This window comes from Phalacrocorax aristotelis, chromosome 16 (assembly GCF_949628215.1).
Source record: "Phalacrocorax aristotelis chromosome 16, bGulAri2.1, whole genome shotgun sequence".
Lineage (NCBI taxonomy): Eukaryota > Metazoa > Chordata > Aves > Suliformes > Phalacrocoracidae > Phalacrocorax > Phalacrocorax aristotelis.
The window spans coordinates 11,494,090-11,506,511 of record NC_134291.1 but is presented as its reverse complement, the minus strand read 5'-3'; the positions used below and the strand labels follow the sequence as shown (position 1 = coordinate 11,506,511).

At 38.8% G+C, this 12,422-nt stretch overlaps 1 long non-coding RNA gene across 1 annotated transcript in view; it reads left to right on the top strand.

Moving 5' to 3' along the window:
* The window catches only part of LOC142065316 (uncharacterized), a 51,077-nt gene extending 41,203 nt beyond the window's left edge, over window positions 1–9,874 (top strand). The window contains exon 3 of the long non-coding RNA XR_012663346.1: window positions 9,377–9,874. This is a non-coding gene — a long non-coding RNA (uncharacterized LOC142065316). The remainder of the gene's footprint in view (window positions 1–9,376) is intronic.
* The last annotated feature ends 2,548 nt before the right edge of the window (window positions 9,875–12,422 follow it).

Here is a 12,422-nt window from a genome sequence, read left to right as displayed (position 1 = left end):
CTGAAATATGCCCCTCATGGGTATTATCTGTCATGTTGCTAAATACAAAACCTGCATAAAGCTCCGCTCGCTTCTGTAAAATCTTGCACACCATGCTCTGACTCCATTTCTGTGAGGTACTGAATGTCTTCTCCTGCCAGAGTCCTCTTGGTCCAGCACCTCTTGGTGCCTCACTGTTGTCCTGTGACACAGGAATTTTGCCGTGTTTTGGACTTCTGAGATTGCTACGGCCTTTCACAGGAAGTCTCCTCAAATTCTCTAATCCGGCCATCTCCAAAATTGGAAATTACTTTTTCTTGGTGCTTCATCTGGGGAGGAATGCAGAAAGTGTACTTCATGGACTCTTTAAAACTATAGGCACGTGTTCCTCTCAATCGTAAAGCATCACAAATTTATAATCCAGTTGCTAGAGCAGAACGAAATTTTCCCTATAATCAGGAATTCCATTTATGCCCCCAAAGTCACAGACCTCACAGTTGTGAAGCACTCGGAGGTAAAAATAGAGATTATAATGTTATGGTAAGTCTTTAATGTACCACATATCTTCAAAACTTTTGTGACTTTATTTCCCTTCTGTCCTCCTTGTGTCATCTTTAACATGGCCTGTATGCTCACGCCTTCTGTGCATTGTTTATTTAATACCTGTCCCCATTTCACTTCTACAACCGAAGTGCCTATTTTAGGCTTCTCAGAATCTTTTCTTTAAGTGGTTTGAGCTGTGTTATTTTGCGTGTCCTACTTTGAAAACATGTGACTCAAGAATGACTCAGGGTCTTGAAGAGAGAGAGTACGGAAGAATAATAGTCTCTTAGACTTAATGAGAAAATTGGCTGCTATTAACTATATAAGAGTATGCTTTTGTTTTTCAGCTTGTACAGAATGCATGTGCAAGCATCAGCTAGCCTAATATTTTAAAATAAAAATTGCACCTTCTGTATGTTTAGCTATTTGCTTGGCAACCTCCAACATCTATTTATAGAAGATCTTTATGTTAAAGAGCACGCAAGACTAAAACAACAGGTAATTGATTCTTTTAATCTTAGATCTCTGTTTTGAATATATTTTTATTTCCTCTTCCATGTCCTCCCCCTCCTTCCCCAGTTAATACAGTCATGGTTTCGCACAGCCCCCCAGCCAGGCACTCCTGATGACATGGGCATTGTCTGGTTTCAGGGTAGCCCTGAGACTTGAACTCCGAGTGACTTTTATGTAAGTGTTGACTAAATTAGTTGACCCAGACTGCCCTGAAGAATGCTTCTGAGGGGCTCAGAAAATATGACAGTGTATGTGACATACATAATAAAAAGAGATTTTTGTCTCCTAAATGCTAGGGTTCCAGGAAATGAAAATTTCACTGTGACCTGATTAGAAGCCTACTTTTTTATTTAAAGAAGTTGCAATTCAAACAAGCTTTGAAATGAATATAGAGTTTCATACTTCGAATTTTCTGTATGAACTGCTTTCATTTTTGACTGTGTATGGCTAATAATAGCTGGACAGACAGCGGCTGTGCAGTCGTATTCAGGGACTAACGGCTAGTTCACAATCTAATTGTTAGCAGAGAGCACAGAGGTATTGCTTTATTTGTAAACCAGCCCCTGAAAAAGGCTCTACTGAGTGAAGTCAGTCTCTCTCATCTCATCTTCGCTTTCCATCTGAAAAAGGAGGGAGTAGCAGCAATGAGTTGTTGCTTCCTCTGTGTGCATATGTATGTGTGTATGTGTCTGTTGCATGCCTGTTGGCCAGAGGAAGGAACTTCAAGCTGTTCCCGAGTGCCTCTCAACATGTTTATCTTCAAAATGTCCCCTGGAGGTAGACTAGTGTTTTTGTTCCCACTTCCCACACAGACTACAGGGTGGTCTGTGTAGTGTAGGGCTCTGAAGTGGTACTTGAGCTAGCTTGAGGACTGGAGGCACCGCAACCACAATGATTCAGCCCTCCTTCAAAGGAGCAGGACATGCTAACCTAGACGGGCCTGTGCAGTATGATTGGTGGTGCTTCTTCGGTGTCTCCCATGGCACGGCGCTATGCTGCTTGATTTGCCCCACATCACACTAAGTCTGTGCCAGTGTGCAAAATTCAGCTGCCTCCTCAGCTCCCTGGTTGGTACATGGATGCCAGGGCATCCTCCGGGCCCTCCTGTCTGTTGCGGTCAGGCAGCCGTGGAACGCTTCTGTGGAGCCTGTTTCCTTCTCCCTGCAGGAAAAGAGGTCTCAGTTCCTCTGCTTCTGTCAAAAAGAGTCTTCAGGCAGTAGCAGTTATGTTGTTGACTTTGAGAGTTAGGTTTCATCTTAGTTTGAGTATCTTGCACACAGAATTAAGTAGGAATCTAACGGCAGTATCTTCTGAATAGGTGACTTAGAATATTGGTGTTGGTTATTCTGAGGAATAACCCATGGCTCCTTTTGAAAATTTGTCATGCATTTAATTCATAATGACCTAGAATCTTAGAACTGACTAGTCCTTTTACATGGTTAACTTGACACTTTAAAAGACCTTTCAGAAACAGCTACGTTCTCACTCTGTGATTCAGTGTCTTCAACAGTGGCTTAAGCTGGACCCATATATAATTTCAAAAATATTTTCAAAAAGCTAGACGATGATCTTCAGAAGTTTCGGAGTGTTTCTTCAGATGTGCTCTTTTGAGCTTACTTGGAGAATGCTGTAGAGAGATCACTATCAAGCTGAAGAAGAAACTAAGTGAAGGAACATATTACAGCTTTTGGCTAGCTTCAAAAAGCATAGCAAAAGGTGAAAGAAAACACAAAGTGTTTTATAATACACAGCATAGTTTCTTAGACAGTCACGGTTATTTACTGTACAAAAGATGTCCTTGATGTGGCAAAGAAACTAATGGATTGAGTTACATATTTTTAGACTGTACCCTCTGCTTTAGTAGTTTTAAGAGAAACTATTGAGGAAGAAAAAGATGATGAGAAAACCCTTTAAGCTAAAATTAATCCGGTGAATTGGGATAAGTTAACATGCCTTGAGGCATGCTTTTTTCCACAGGAGTAGGTAATCAAGCTATTTTGCTATGCAAAGTGCTTTGTTTTAAAAAAGAAAGGAACAAGAAAAAAATTAGTCTGGGGAGAACATTAAACTTCTGCTTGACATATGAAGGTTTCAAGGCAAGTGATAGGCAAAACTTATGTGATTAATATTCTTGCTTTCATGCTACACTCTGTGTCCTGTGACCAAAAAATTGGAGTACATTTTACACACCATTATGCAGCAACATAAGAGCAGGGTCTACATTTTTTTGAAAGCTTGTCTGTCTGCTCTTTGCATTTTTTATTCCTTTTATGTACTGCTCTGGGACATAAAAATACACCATATTCCCTTTATAGTTGTATAAATACTGAAGGTTAAATTGTACAAATGGTCTATGTCTAAACACTCGATATCAAATCTATGCAGCTTACTGAGGAAGATGTTTTAGAGAACCAAATAAAGCTCTTAGTGTGCCTGCATATTGTTATAGATACAGCCTGGCCTTATGCACTGTCTATGTAGAGGATCTACCAGCCAGCCATTGTGAAGAGTGCAGAGGAATAGCAAAATAGAAGGCAGCTGATGCCCATTCTGCTGAAGAAAGAAATCCAAAGATTTACTGTTATCTGAGTTACAAAAGGGTTCCTTGAAACTTTATCTTTGTGGGAAGTAACACGGGGAATATGTTCTTTAATGCTGCCTCTAGGTATTTGTTCTAACAGAGTTAGCACTGGGTTTAAATGACAATTTCTTTTCAGTGCATAAATAGGAAATAATTTGATTAGTTGGCTTGTATTGATATATTCTTATATGTAAAATCCTTTTGATATATCCTCCTAGGAATTACAATATATATGTACACATTATGGAAGATATAAGCTGCTGCAGGTCAGCCTTTTTCTGCTTGCATATTACTATTTTTCAAAAACAATTGCACATGCAAGCATTAAAAGAATTAAATTGCCCTCATTACAGTGGGACTGTGGTTAACAATTTTCATTTATAAGACTAACAATTTCTGTGTTGTTAATAAATTGTGGTTAAAACATAACTGATTCCAGTTGGTTTACAAAGTAATTTGTATGGTCTTTTTAAAACAAGCAACTTGTTCATAATACTACTAACCATGAACAGAATCTGACCTTGCAGTGATTTGCTTTTCTTGCTTGTGGATTATTGCTAACCTATGTCTTGCAGTATGCTGGCAGAGGAAATCTACCTAATGCAGCCATTTTAATGTACTTTATATAAAGTTGCATTTTAATTTGATTTTATTTGAATCAGTTCATGTTATCAGCTCAGGAGCAAAAAAAGAGCCTAAAACGTATAGCTCTTGGAAACATGCAGCAGCGAAGCTCCCAGCTCCAGCAGGGGCTCCTTGGAGGGACTCCTTTTGATCTCTTTCGGAACTAGGTTAAGGGGGGGTGTGTGCATTCAGAGCTCTTGGAAATCTTGTGATGCTCGAAATCCAAATCCTACTGCAAGTAATTAGCAAATAAATCCATTCCCTTCTCAGGTCAAATACATGCTGTCCGTATCCTATAATTCAGGATTTGGCTTATTATTTCATCTTTTAAACCAGAATCAAATCGCCCTAATGGTGAGCAGCAGTTTGCCACAGGACTGGAACCACCAACTTCACCATTTTTCATACTTCAGTCCTGTTGATTCATTTTGTCTGTATAAATGAGCCCAAGAATTCCAATCGCACAAACACATTTCAGTGTCTGATAACATCAAGCAGCAGAGAGTCGACAAATCTTGGTTCAGTGGAGCCCTTACGGCTCTTGGATTCAGCCTATGTCTTCAGAAGCTACAACAATGCAGTTGTTGGATTGTGGTAGTGCCATTTGAAAACAAAAAAGTTTTTTGGGGAAAAAAAATTGATTTTACCTAATTTTGAAAACAGGGGTGAGGATCAAGGTAGATGTTGAATTAATTCAGTGCTCTAGGTGCCATTTCAGGGGGAATTACCGTCTCTCTCTCTCCTTGTAACAATGCAGATTCAAACGCATTATTCTGTTTCATATGTGAGTTTAGCATGACACAAAATCCAACCAAAACACCACAATGCATCTATGATTTATTTAGCTGAGATCAAAGACATACAGCTGCAAAGAATCTAATTAAAATTTGATGATGCAGCAGGCAGGCTACATCTATTATTTAATTTGGAGGTTGTGATCTTATACAAAATTAGCTTCCAGATTTCACTTACACTCTTGGGCTGCAAATATACTTGTACTCAATCATTTTGATATGAAGTTGAATCACCAAAATTTCACAACAGCTCCTTAGATGTCCTATGTGGAATTTGTCGTCAGGAAGGGAGCTAATAAATTCCAGCTTCGGACCAGCTCAAGTACGTTTCTGACCACATGGTTGCTTAGTACTAGAACAGTTCAACTTGTTTTGCTTGAAGGACCAAGCAGTATATTTTGAAAACATCACTGATTACTGAGACATGTTCAGGGTGGACACAGGCACAGGTTTTGACCTTCACAAACTACTTAATGAGTTTCTGAAATAAGCTTTAGGAAATGATTAAAAAAAAGTATATTAGCTTTCGGAATAACTCTGCTTGTTTTATGAAACAGAGAGCACAGAACTGAACAGTCCAATCAATAGACTTTCTTCTTGTTTCCTTTTTCTTCTTTAAAATAAGAGAAACTGTGTCCTTTTTCTAATCTCGTTGACAGAGGATTGGGTAAGAAACTACTAAAATAATTAACTTGAATGGAAAACTGTTACAAATCAACCAGGTTATGCAAACACTCCCTTATAAAAGTGAGAGTGCCTCAACTTGGTGTTCTTGGCCGATCTTGTACCGAGGTAGTAGCTCTGGAGATTGATCATCCTTTTTCCAATAGATATGATTTACACAGTGTGTTCATCTAAGCAACAACTTGTCTTCAGTTACACAATAGCAATCCCAGCCAGCTTATCTAATTTAGGTGGGTGGTGCTGAAGCTAAGGTAGAATCTGGCCCAAAAAATCTAACTCTGATGCTTGGGAGCCAGCTCTGTGGAGCGGGACTGCCCACGCTCCCTGTAGCCTTGCGCTCCACATCAAGCACGTGCTAATTGTTTGCCCTCTCTCTACCGTGCTTTTTGCCCATCTTCAGCATTACTACAGTTTTCACATCAACAGTGGAATTTTAGTTCCACTGGTGATTTAAGTGAAGTTGTTTTATAGTAAAAGGAAGCAGCACTCCCATGGATAGGCACTGCTTTTAGCTTCGAAATGCCCATCACTAGCTGCGAGAAGGGTAGCTGCTACATCTTAGCAGAAATTGATGTCTGACTACGGGAGTATTCCTGGTCCACTCATTTGTGCGGCTGTATGGGAACGGTACGATGCTGCTATATAAACCAGCTCTGCATCTTCCAGGGTGTGAGAATGGAAGAAATCTTGCCTGTTCTATTTTAAGCTGCAGACTTTTACTTTTCCGCAGCCAGGATAGTGATGGTGATGACTACAGAGAAGGAATATTAGGACTCTTGACTCGGAGGTTTAGGGAGGAGAGCGAAAGTAGGCTGAGAAATATTGATCCCACTTTCTTTAATGCCTTTACTCTTTGGTCTGGGGATTTGTTGTGAAATACAGAAGATGTACACTGCCAGAATCCACAGGGTTTGCCTAGATGTGGTATCTTCGCTAAGTGTATCAAGGGAGTCTGGGGAGAATGTCTGTCCTTAATTAAGGCTGAGATACCCCTCTATATATCTCATTTATTTTATGACCACTGAATGTGTTTGTACTTCTCTTTTTGAAGGTACCCAGTGGTCTAATTCCAGCTTTCTTAAAAAAAAAAAAAAAAACAAAACCAAACCCAAACCCAACCAAACAAAAAACAACCAAAACCCCAATATCAAATCCAGATGTTAAGTGATACAATTTTTTTTTCTTCTTCTTTTAATAAATAAAGCGGAAGGTTCTTTGTGATGATGTTTTATTTTATTTCACTACAGAGAATTTACCCAAAATGTATCACAGACAGATTAAAAGAAGGTTAATTAATTGTATCAATAACAACAACCTTCAGATTTCAAATTCACCTGCTTTGGTATAAGTTTGGATTTGGATATGCTTGGGAGGTCATTGAGTTCTCCATGTTAAATGTGTCAAGCTAGAGAAGGAGGCAGATATACACTTAGCATGGAACTATGGAAGCTGTGGTTTAGAGGAGGGTTTTGCTAATTGACAGACTGACTATTTCTAAGTGAGTCTACTACTGGTGAAATATCATGCAAATGATTGAAACGAGAGATTTTAATAATGCAGAGTGGGCCTAAGATGATACATATTTTTGATTACCGTTCTGTCTGGTTTTTAATATTAAGCTTAATCAAAGAAAAAACAAATTTCAGTTAATGAAAGGGAAAAAAAATGTGATCCAAATCTTTAGGGAGCTATAACAGTTAATTGGATTTCAAGTACTGTAGCTACATTCTCAATAATGTTCCATTTTCTTTTCAGGATTACAGTTGTTTAGTTCCATTAGCCTTAATGTACAGGGTCAGCTTTTAAATTATACTGCATTAGTCTACTGGTTTCTTTTGCCTCATTCTTTCTCTTTTTCCTACATGGCTCCTCTCATAGCAATGACCTGCCTTGGCAGAGGTCACTTGTCATAGCCACGAGAGAGAGCTGCCGCTGGAACTGACAGTCCTCTTCCTAATGATTCCTGTCTTCATTCGAGCCCCCACTGTGTCCCTAAGAAGTTAGAGCTTCGTCTGCCGCTCAAAACAATGAAGCAAAGCTACCATTTCCTTGTTAAAATCAGTGTTTACCAATAAACTGAGTCTTCCAACTGCAAAAATATTTGAAGAACTTCCATCAGCAGCACTCGCTGTAACTTCTGAATACAAATGAACAGATCCTTAGGGTTTATTTTAAATGACAGATTAACAAAGAAATTATTATGTGTGATGCTGGGATAAATTTATATTCTAGGGGAAGCACTATCAGTGTTGGGCAGGAGAAGTTCTTAAGCAGGGCTAGTTACCGGGTTGTTAGGTTGTTGTTATTGGCATAGGATGAATCTTTTTTCTTTCTCAATGACTGAAATTTCCGCATGCCCTCTGTTGGTGCCGTTTGTGTCTAGAAAGGCAAATGTTAATGTGAATTTAGCTTAAAAACAGAGTTGCTAAATGTAGGTGGAATTGAGTGACAAAATTTAAGTGCCTATTATGGCTTCCCACATAATGGGATTTTTAAAAAGCATTGACTTTCCTTCCTTGAAGCTTGTTGGCATTTGATTTTGATGGGTTCAAGTAGACAAATACCAAGTACTTTACCGAATCCAATCTTTGACGTGTTTTTAAAATCTGGTGCGTTCACTGGGTTTGCACTGTGAGTACTTCTTCTGTATGGAAACAAGCCCTTCTGCAGTGAAAAACTAGAGTAAGAGATTAGAATGATGTTGGCCATTGCATTTATATTTCTTGAGTAATTGCAGAACAATGCAATAAGATGCATAGCAGGCTTTTTCACTCAAGTCTACCCTTAGATTTCCACATCCTTTAAAGAAGAAAAGTGCTCCACCAGTATGACTAAGAGCAAATACAGGTAGCAATGAGAAGTTACAAAAGCACTATGGAAGTGCCAATCTCTAGAGACAACATTTAGTTTACCATAAGTTTTAAAAATGTGTCAGCGTTGTTTCCCTTTCAGAGAAACATACAATGCTTCAGTGAACCTGACGTCTTTGGAGCTGACCCTATTAATTATTTTGGACTTACTGTGTACTATACATCCACAGGGATTTGCAGAGGATCAAGTACACTATTGTCAAGGGCTTTTATTTCTCTTTTAAATGTACTTCCGTGTGTTAGAGATTTTACAAGTAAAACTGTCTATTAGTGGATGCTATGCGATAGGTAGGATGAGAGGTGTAAATGCATCCAACTTGAGGGAAAAACATGTGTGGCAGATTAATAAAGTGCACTGTAAATTTTGTACCTGTACTGCTCAAAAATTCAGACAGCATATAGAGTACTGTGCACAAACGCTAATTTTCCTGCAGGTCTTAAAAGAATAACTTCTAAGGACAAGTTCTGCCTGTAGAAGCAGTCTGGAATACACGCTTCAACAGAGGGACCAAATTCTGTTCTCAGTTACACAAATATCAAGTTTGAATTCTTACGCTAAATCTGAAAGACTTGCTCTGCATTAATGTTGGTGTGACTGAGGGCAGATTCTCTCCCTACGACTCTTTGATTTGCTCTTTGGAGACCACTGATGTTGAGAAGGTGATAAAGGGAATGGCGTGTTAGTTACAAGGTAAAAAGAAGGGTAATAACAGTTGGGGCAAGTAATGAGTTGAGGACAACTAACATAGATGCTGAGAAAATGCGTCCTTTTTCTTATTCTTTTTCAGTCATTCAAGGGAGAACAGATGTGAACAACAGGAAGAGAAAGAGGTAGAAGGCAAAACAATAAAAATGTGCCCTTGTGCAATGAAAAGTCCTTTCCCCATTGCCCACAGACGTACAGGTATTAAGCGCAGGGTGTATTGTTTCATTGAGGAAAAAAATTGGAATGACAGAGAACAAAGTAAGGGGTTTTTTGTTGTTGTTTTGGGTTGTTTTTTGGGGAGTTTGTTTGCTGAGCGTAAACCCATAACTTGTCAATAATTTTGCTTTTGTCAGAACTTTAGCTGAGGTCTAAGGCTCCATGATAAAGCTAGCCGCTACCCAGGATGGTTTGGAGTTTAAAGCCCAGCCAGACAAATCTTGTCTAGGTCTGGTCTGAAACAGGGCATAGAAGGTGGCAAAAAATGCATTGAAAATTCAGGAATCAGAGTGAATTGCCTTATCATCGTCAGATAGTGTTTTATGTTGCAAGATTGAATTTAGAAGACAATAAGGGGACACGATTACCCTGACTGATTTTTTAGATTTTATAATTCAGTTGACAAGTCATGATATACCTGTATGACTATTCTCAGTTGCCAAGAATGCAGGAGTATAAATGGGAGTGTCAGTATAAATGTACTGGAACAAGACTGACTCCTAGAGCAATATAGTCTTGCAACGCAGGCTGCAATTTTACGGTGCGCTCTCTATGGACAGTCTCTAATAGGACTTTTCCTATTTGAATATGATTCCAGTATTGGATCATTATCTTTCAATTATTCTTTTTTTTTTTCTCTCTGAAAAGTACCATTTCTACCCCTGAACATGATGCAATTCAGCATTGTTAAGCAACTGACTGCTATAAGCAACAGTGCTATGTTTGCTAATGGTTACCTGTAGGGTTGTTTGACTGTGCCAGAATTTCACCCCATACTTAAAACCGCAGGGATCAATGATAGTTGAGTGCAACTAGAAGGAAAACATGTATTTTTAATGGCATCTTTATAACCAACTGGAGGAAACAGGAATGGCATTGAAGTAAATGCATTGTTCTTGCAACCAATTACGTGACTCCCTTTGCATGGCATACACCTGGAGAGGCGACGGTGGTACGAGGTGGTACTACGGAAGATACACTAAGCCACGCTGCTTTCAGAGAGACAGTGGATTAACTGAAGTATAGCTGAGCAAATTATAATCCCCGTTTTACATGTGCGTACTTTTTAATGAGCTCTACAGAGAAGCACAGCGTTACGCTAGTCAGGCTTGTTAGCACCTGCAAACTGTTGAGTTAAACAGTTTTTAATCAACATAAAGCTGATGTTGACCGGGTGTGGAACGGGAGAGTGACAGACAAAGCAATGGCCAACTCTGGGTGGATTTCATTGCCTCTGTTCTCTTGCCTGTCTTTTCTGCCAGGCTTCTTAGTAGAGAAAACATAAAAAAATTTTCACCTAAAAAAAGGATGGTAAAATAGATGAGAGAACAGAGACTCCTGAAGAGGTGCATTTGAAATATTTAAATTAGTTGATGGATCTTCTCTGAATCCATATGAAGCTATACTACAGCTGCTGAGAAGAAATTAGCTATAAAGGGCACGGTGGATGTTATTATCAATCAGAGAGCTTCCTGTCCAAAAAGAGATCTCAGCTCCATTATAAATTCCTTTTAAACTTTTATATACTGGAGGCTTTTTCTCTGGCACTTGTCATAAAGGTCGATTCTTTTTAAACCAAGGACGAAATATCAACAAAATGTTATCATTAGTACTATGCGAATCATTGTTTTGTTTTAAGTTCAGCATGAACCTAATTAGGTTGGCAGAAAAACAATTCTTTGTACTATTTTCTCTGTGTTTTCCTATTGGAATTACTCCCCACCCCTTACTTTATATCAAATGTTTAGTTTTGAAATGTTGTATTTTGAGGGGGATTTATTTAATGCTTTATTTAGGTACATTTTAAAATTTATATAAAGAAAGCATTGTTTTTGGAAACTGCAATGTTTTATTTTAAAATGTTTTAATTAATGCTGTAGCTGAGAGAGCTTGAAGAAAAATCAAGTCCTTTCTGAGATTCAGCAACATGCATTTTTCAACTGAATGCAGAGAGTGAACGAATACTGTGTCAGACCCTGATTCTTGAGAGACTTGTGCATGTGACCTTTCACTTTCGATACAGCCCTGCTTTCTGCTAATGGAATTTCTGTAGGCTCGACACTCATGTATTTCAGGAGTGGGTCTAACTACAACAAAACACAGAAAACATTTAGCATCGTGTTGTTTGTGGGTTAACAGAAGTCGATGATTCTGTCTTCATCACACTTCCTAAAGGACAGGTGCCATCCTGAACACAGCAGCATGGCTAGAAAGAGGTACCTTATACCCTGTGGAGAGGGGCAAACCAGACTAACCTAAAATTCATCCAAAATCTGCCTCCCTCCCTAAGCATGACTGCTCGGGGATGGGCTGTGGCGTCTTCAGGCAGGACCCATTGGTCTCTGGTGATTTCCATCACTTGACAGACCTGTGGTTGGACATCCTTGCTTCCTTCCATGAAGCTCTGCCCCTACAGCTTCTGCAGTAATGAAATAAGTTCTCACTACATCTGCTAAGCCCAGTACCTTGAATGCAGAAGACTTAAAAGATATAAGCAATAGGCATTTTTGAAAGGGAGAAAAAGCTGCCTGTTTCATTCTGTTGCAAATTTCCTGCTTTAACTCAGGAAAATGTCACATTATTAATAATCACCAGTAATGAATATGGAGGCTCAATTATTTGATTTCATTGATTTTGACTACTTGAATTAATTTGCCTCCTTGATAGTATTCAATAGGAAGTGCAAGCTGAGCCACAAGAAGGTAGCAGTACTATAGATTTGTGCTAAAATCATCAGAGACTGGATCTGTTCTTTACTCGCTGACAAGGTAAATTTTCTTGCTGTCAACAGTTGCAAAAGTGTTTAATTTTATTGATTCTTTGTTCATTCATTTTTAGTATTTATACCCTTTATGTGAATATCCAATGAGAGTTTACTTCTTATAAGGCAATACCAAGTCACCTATTTTCTT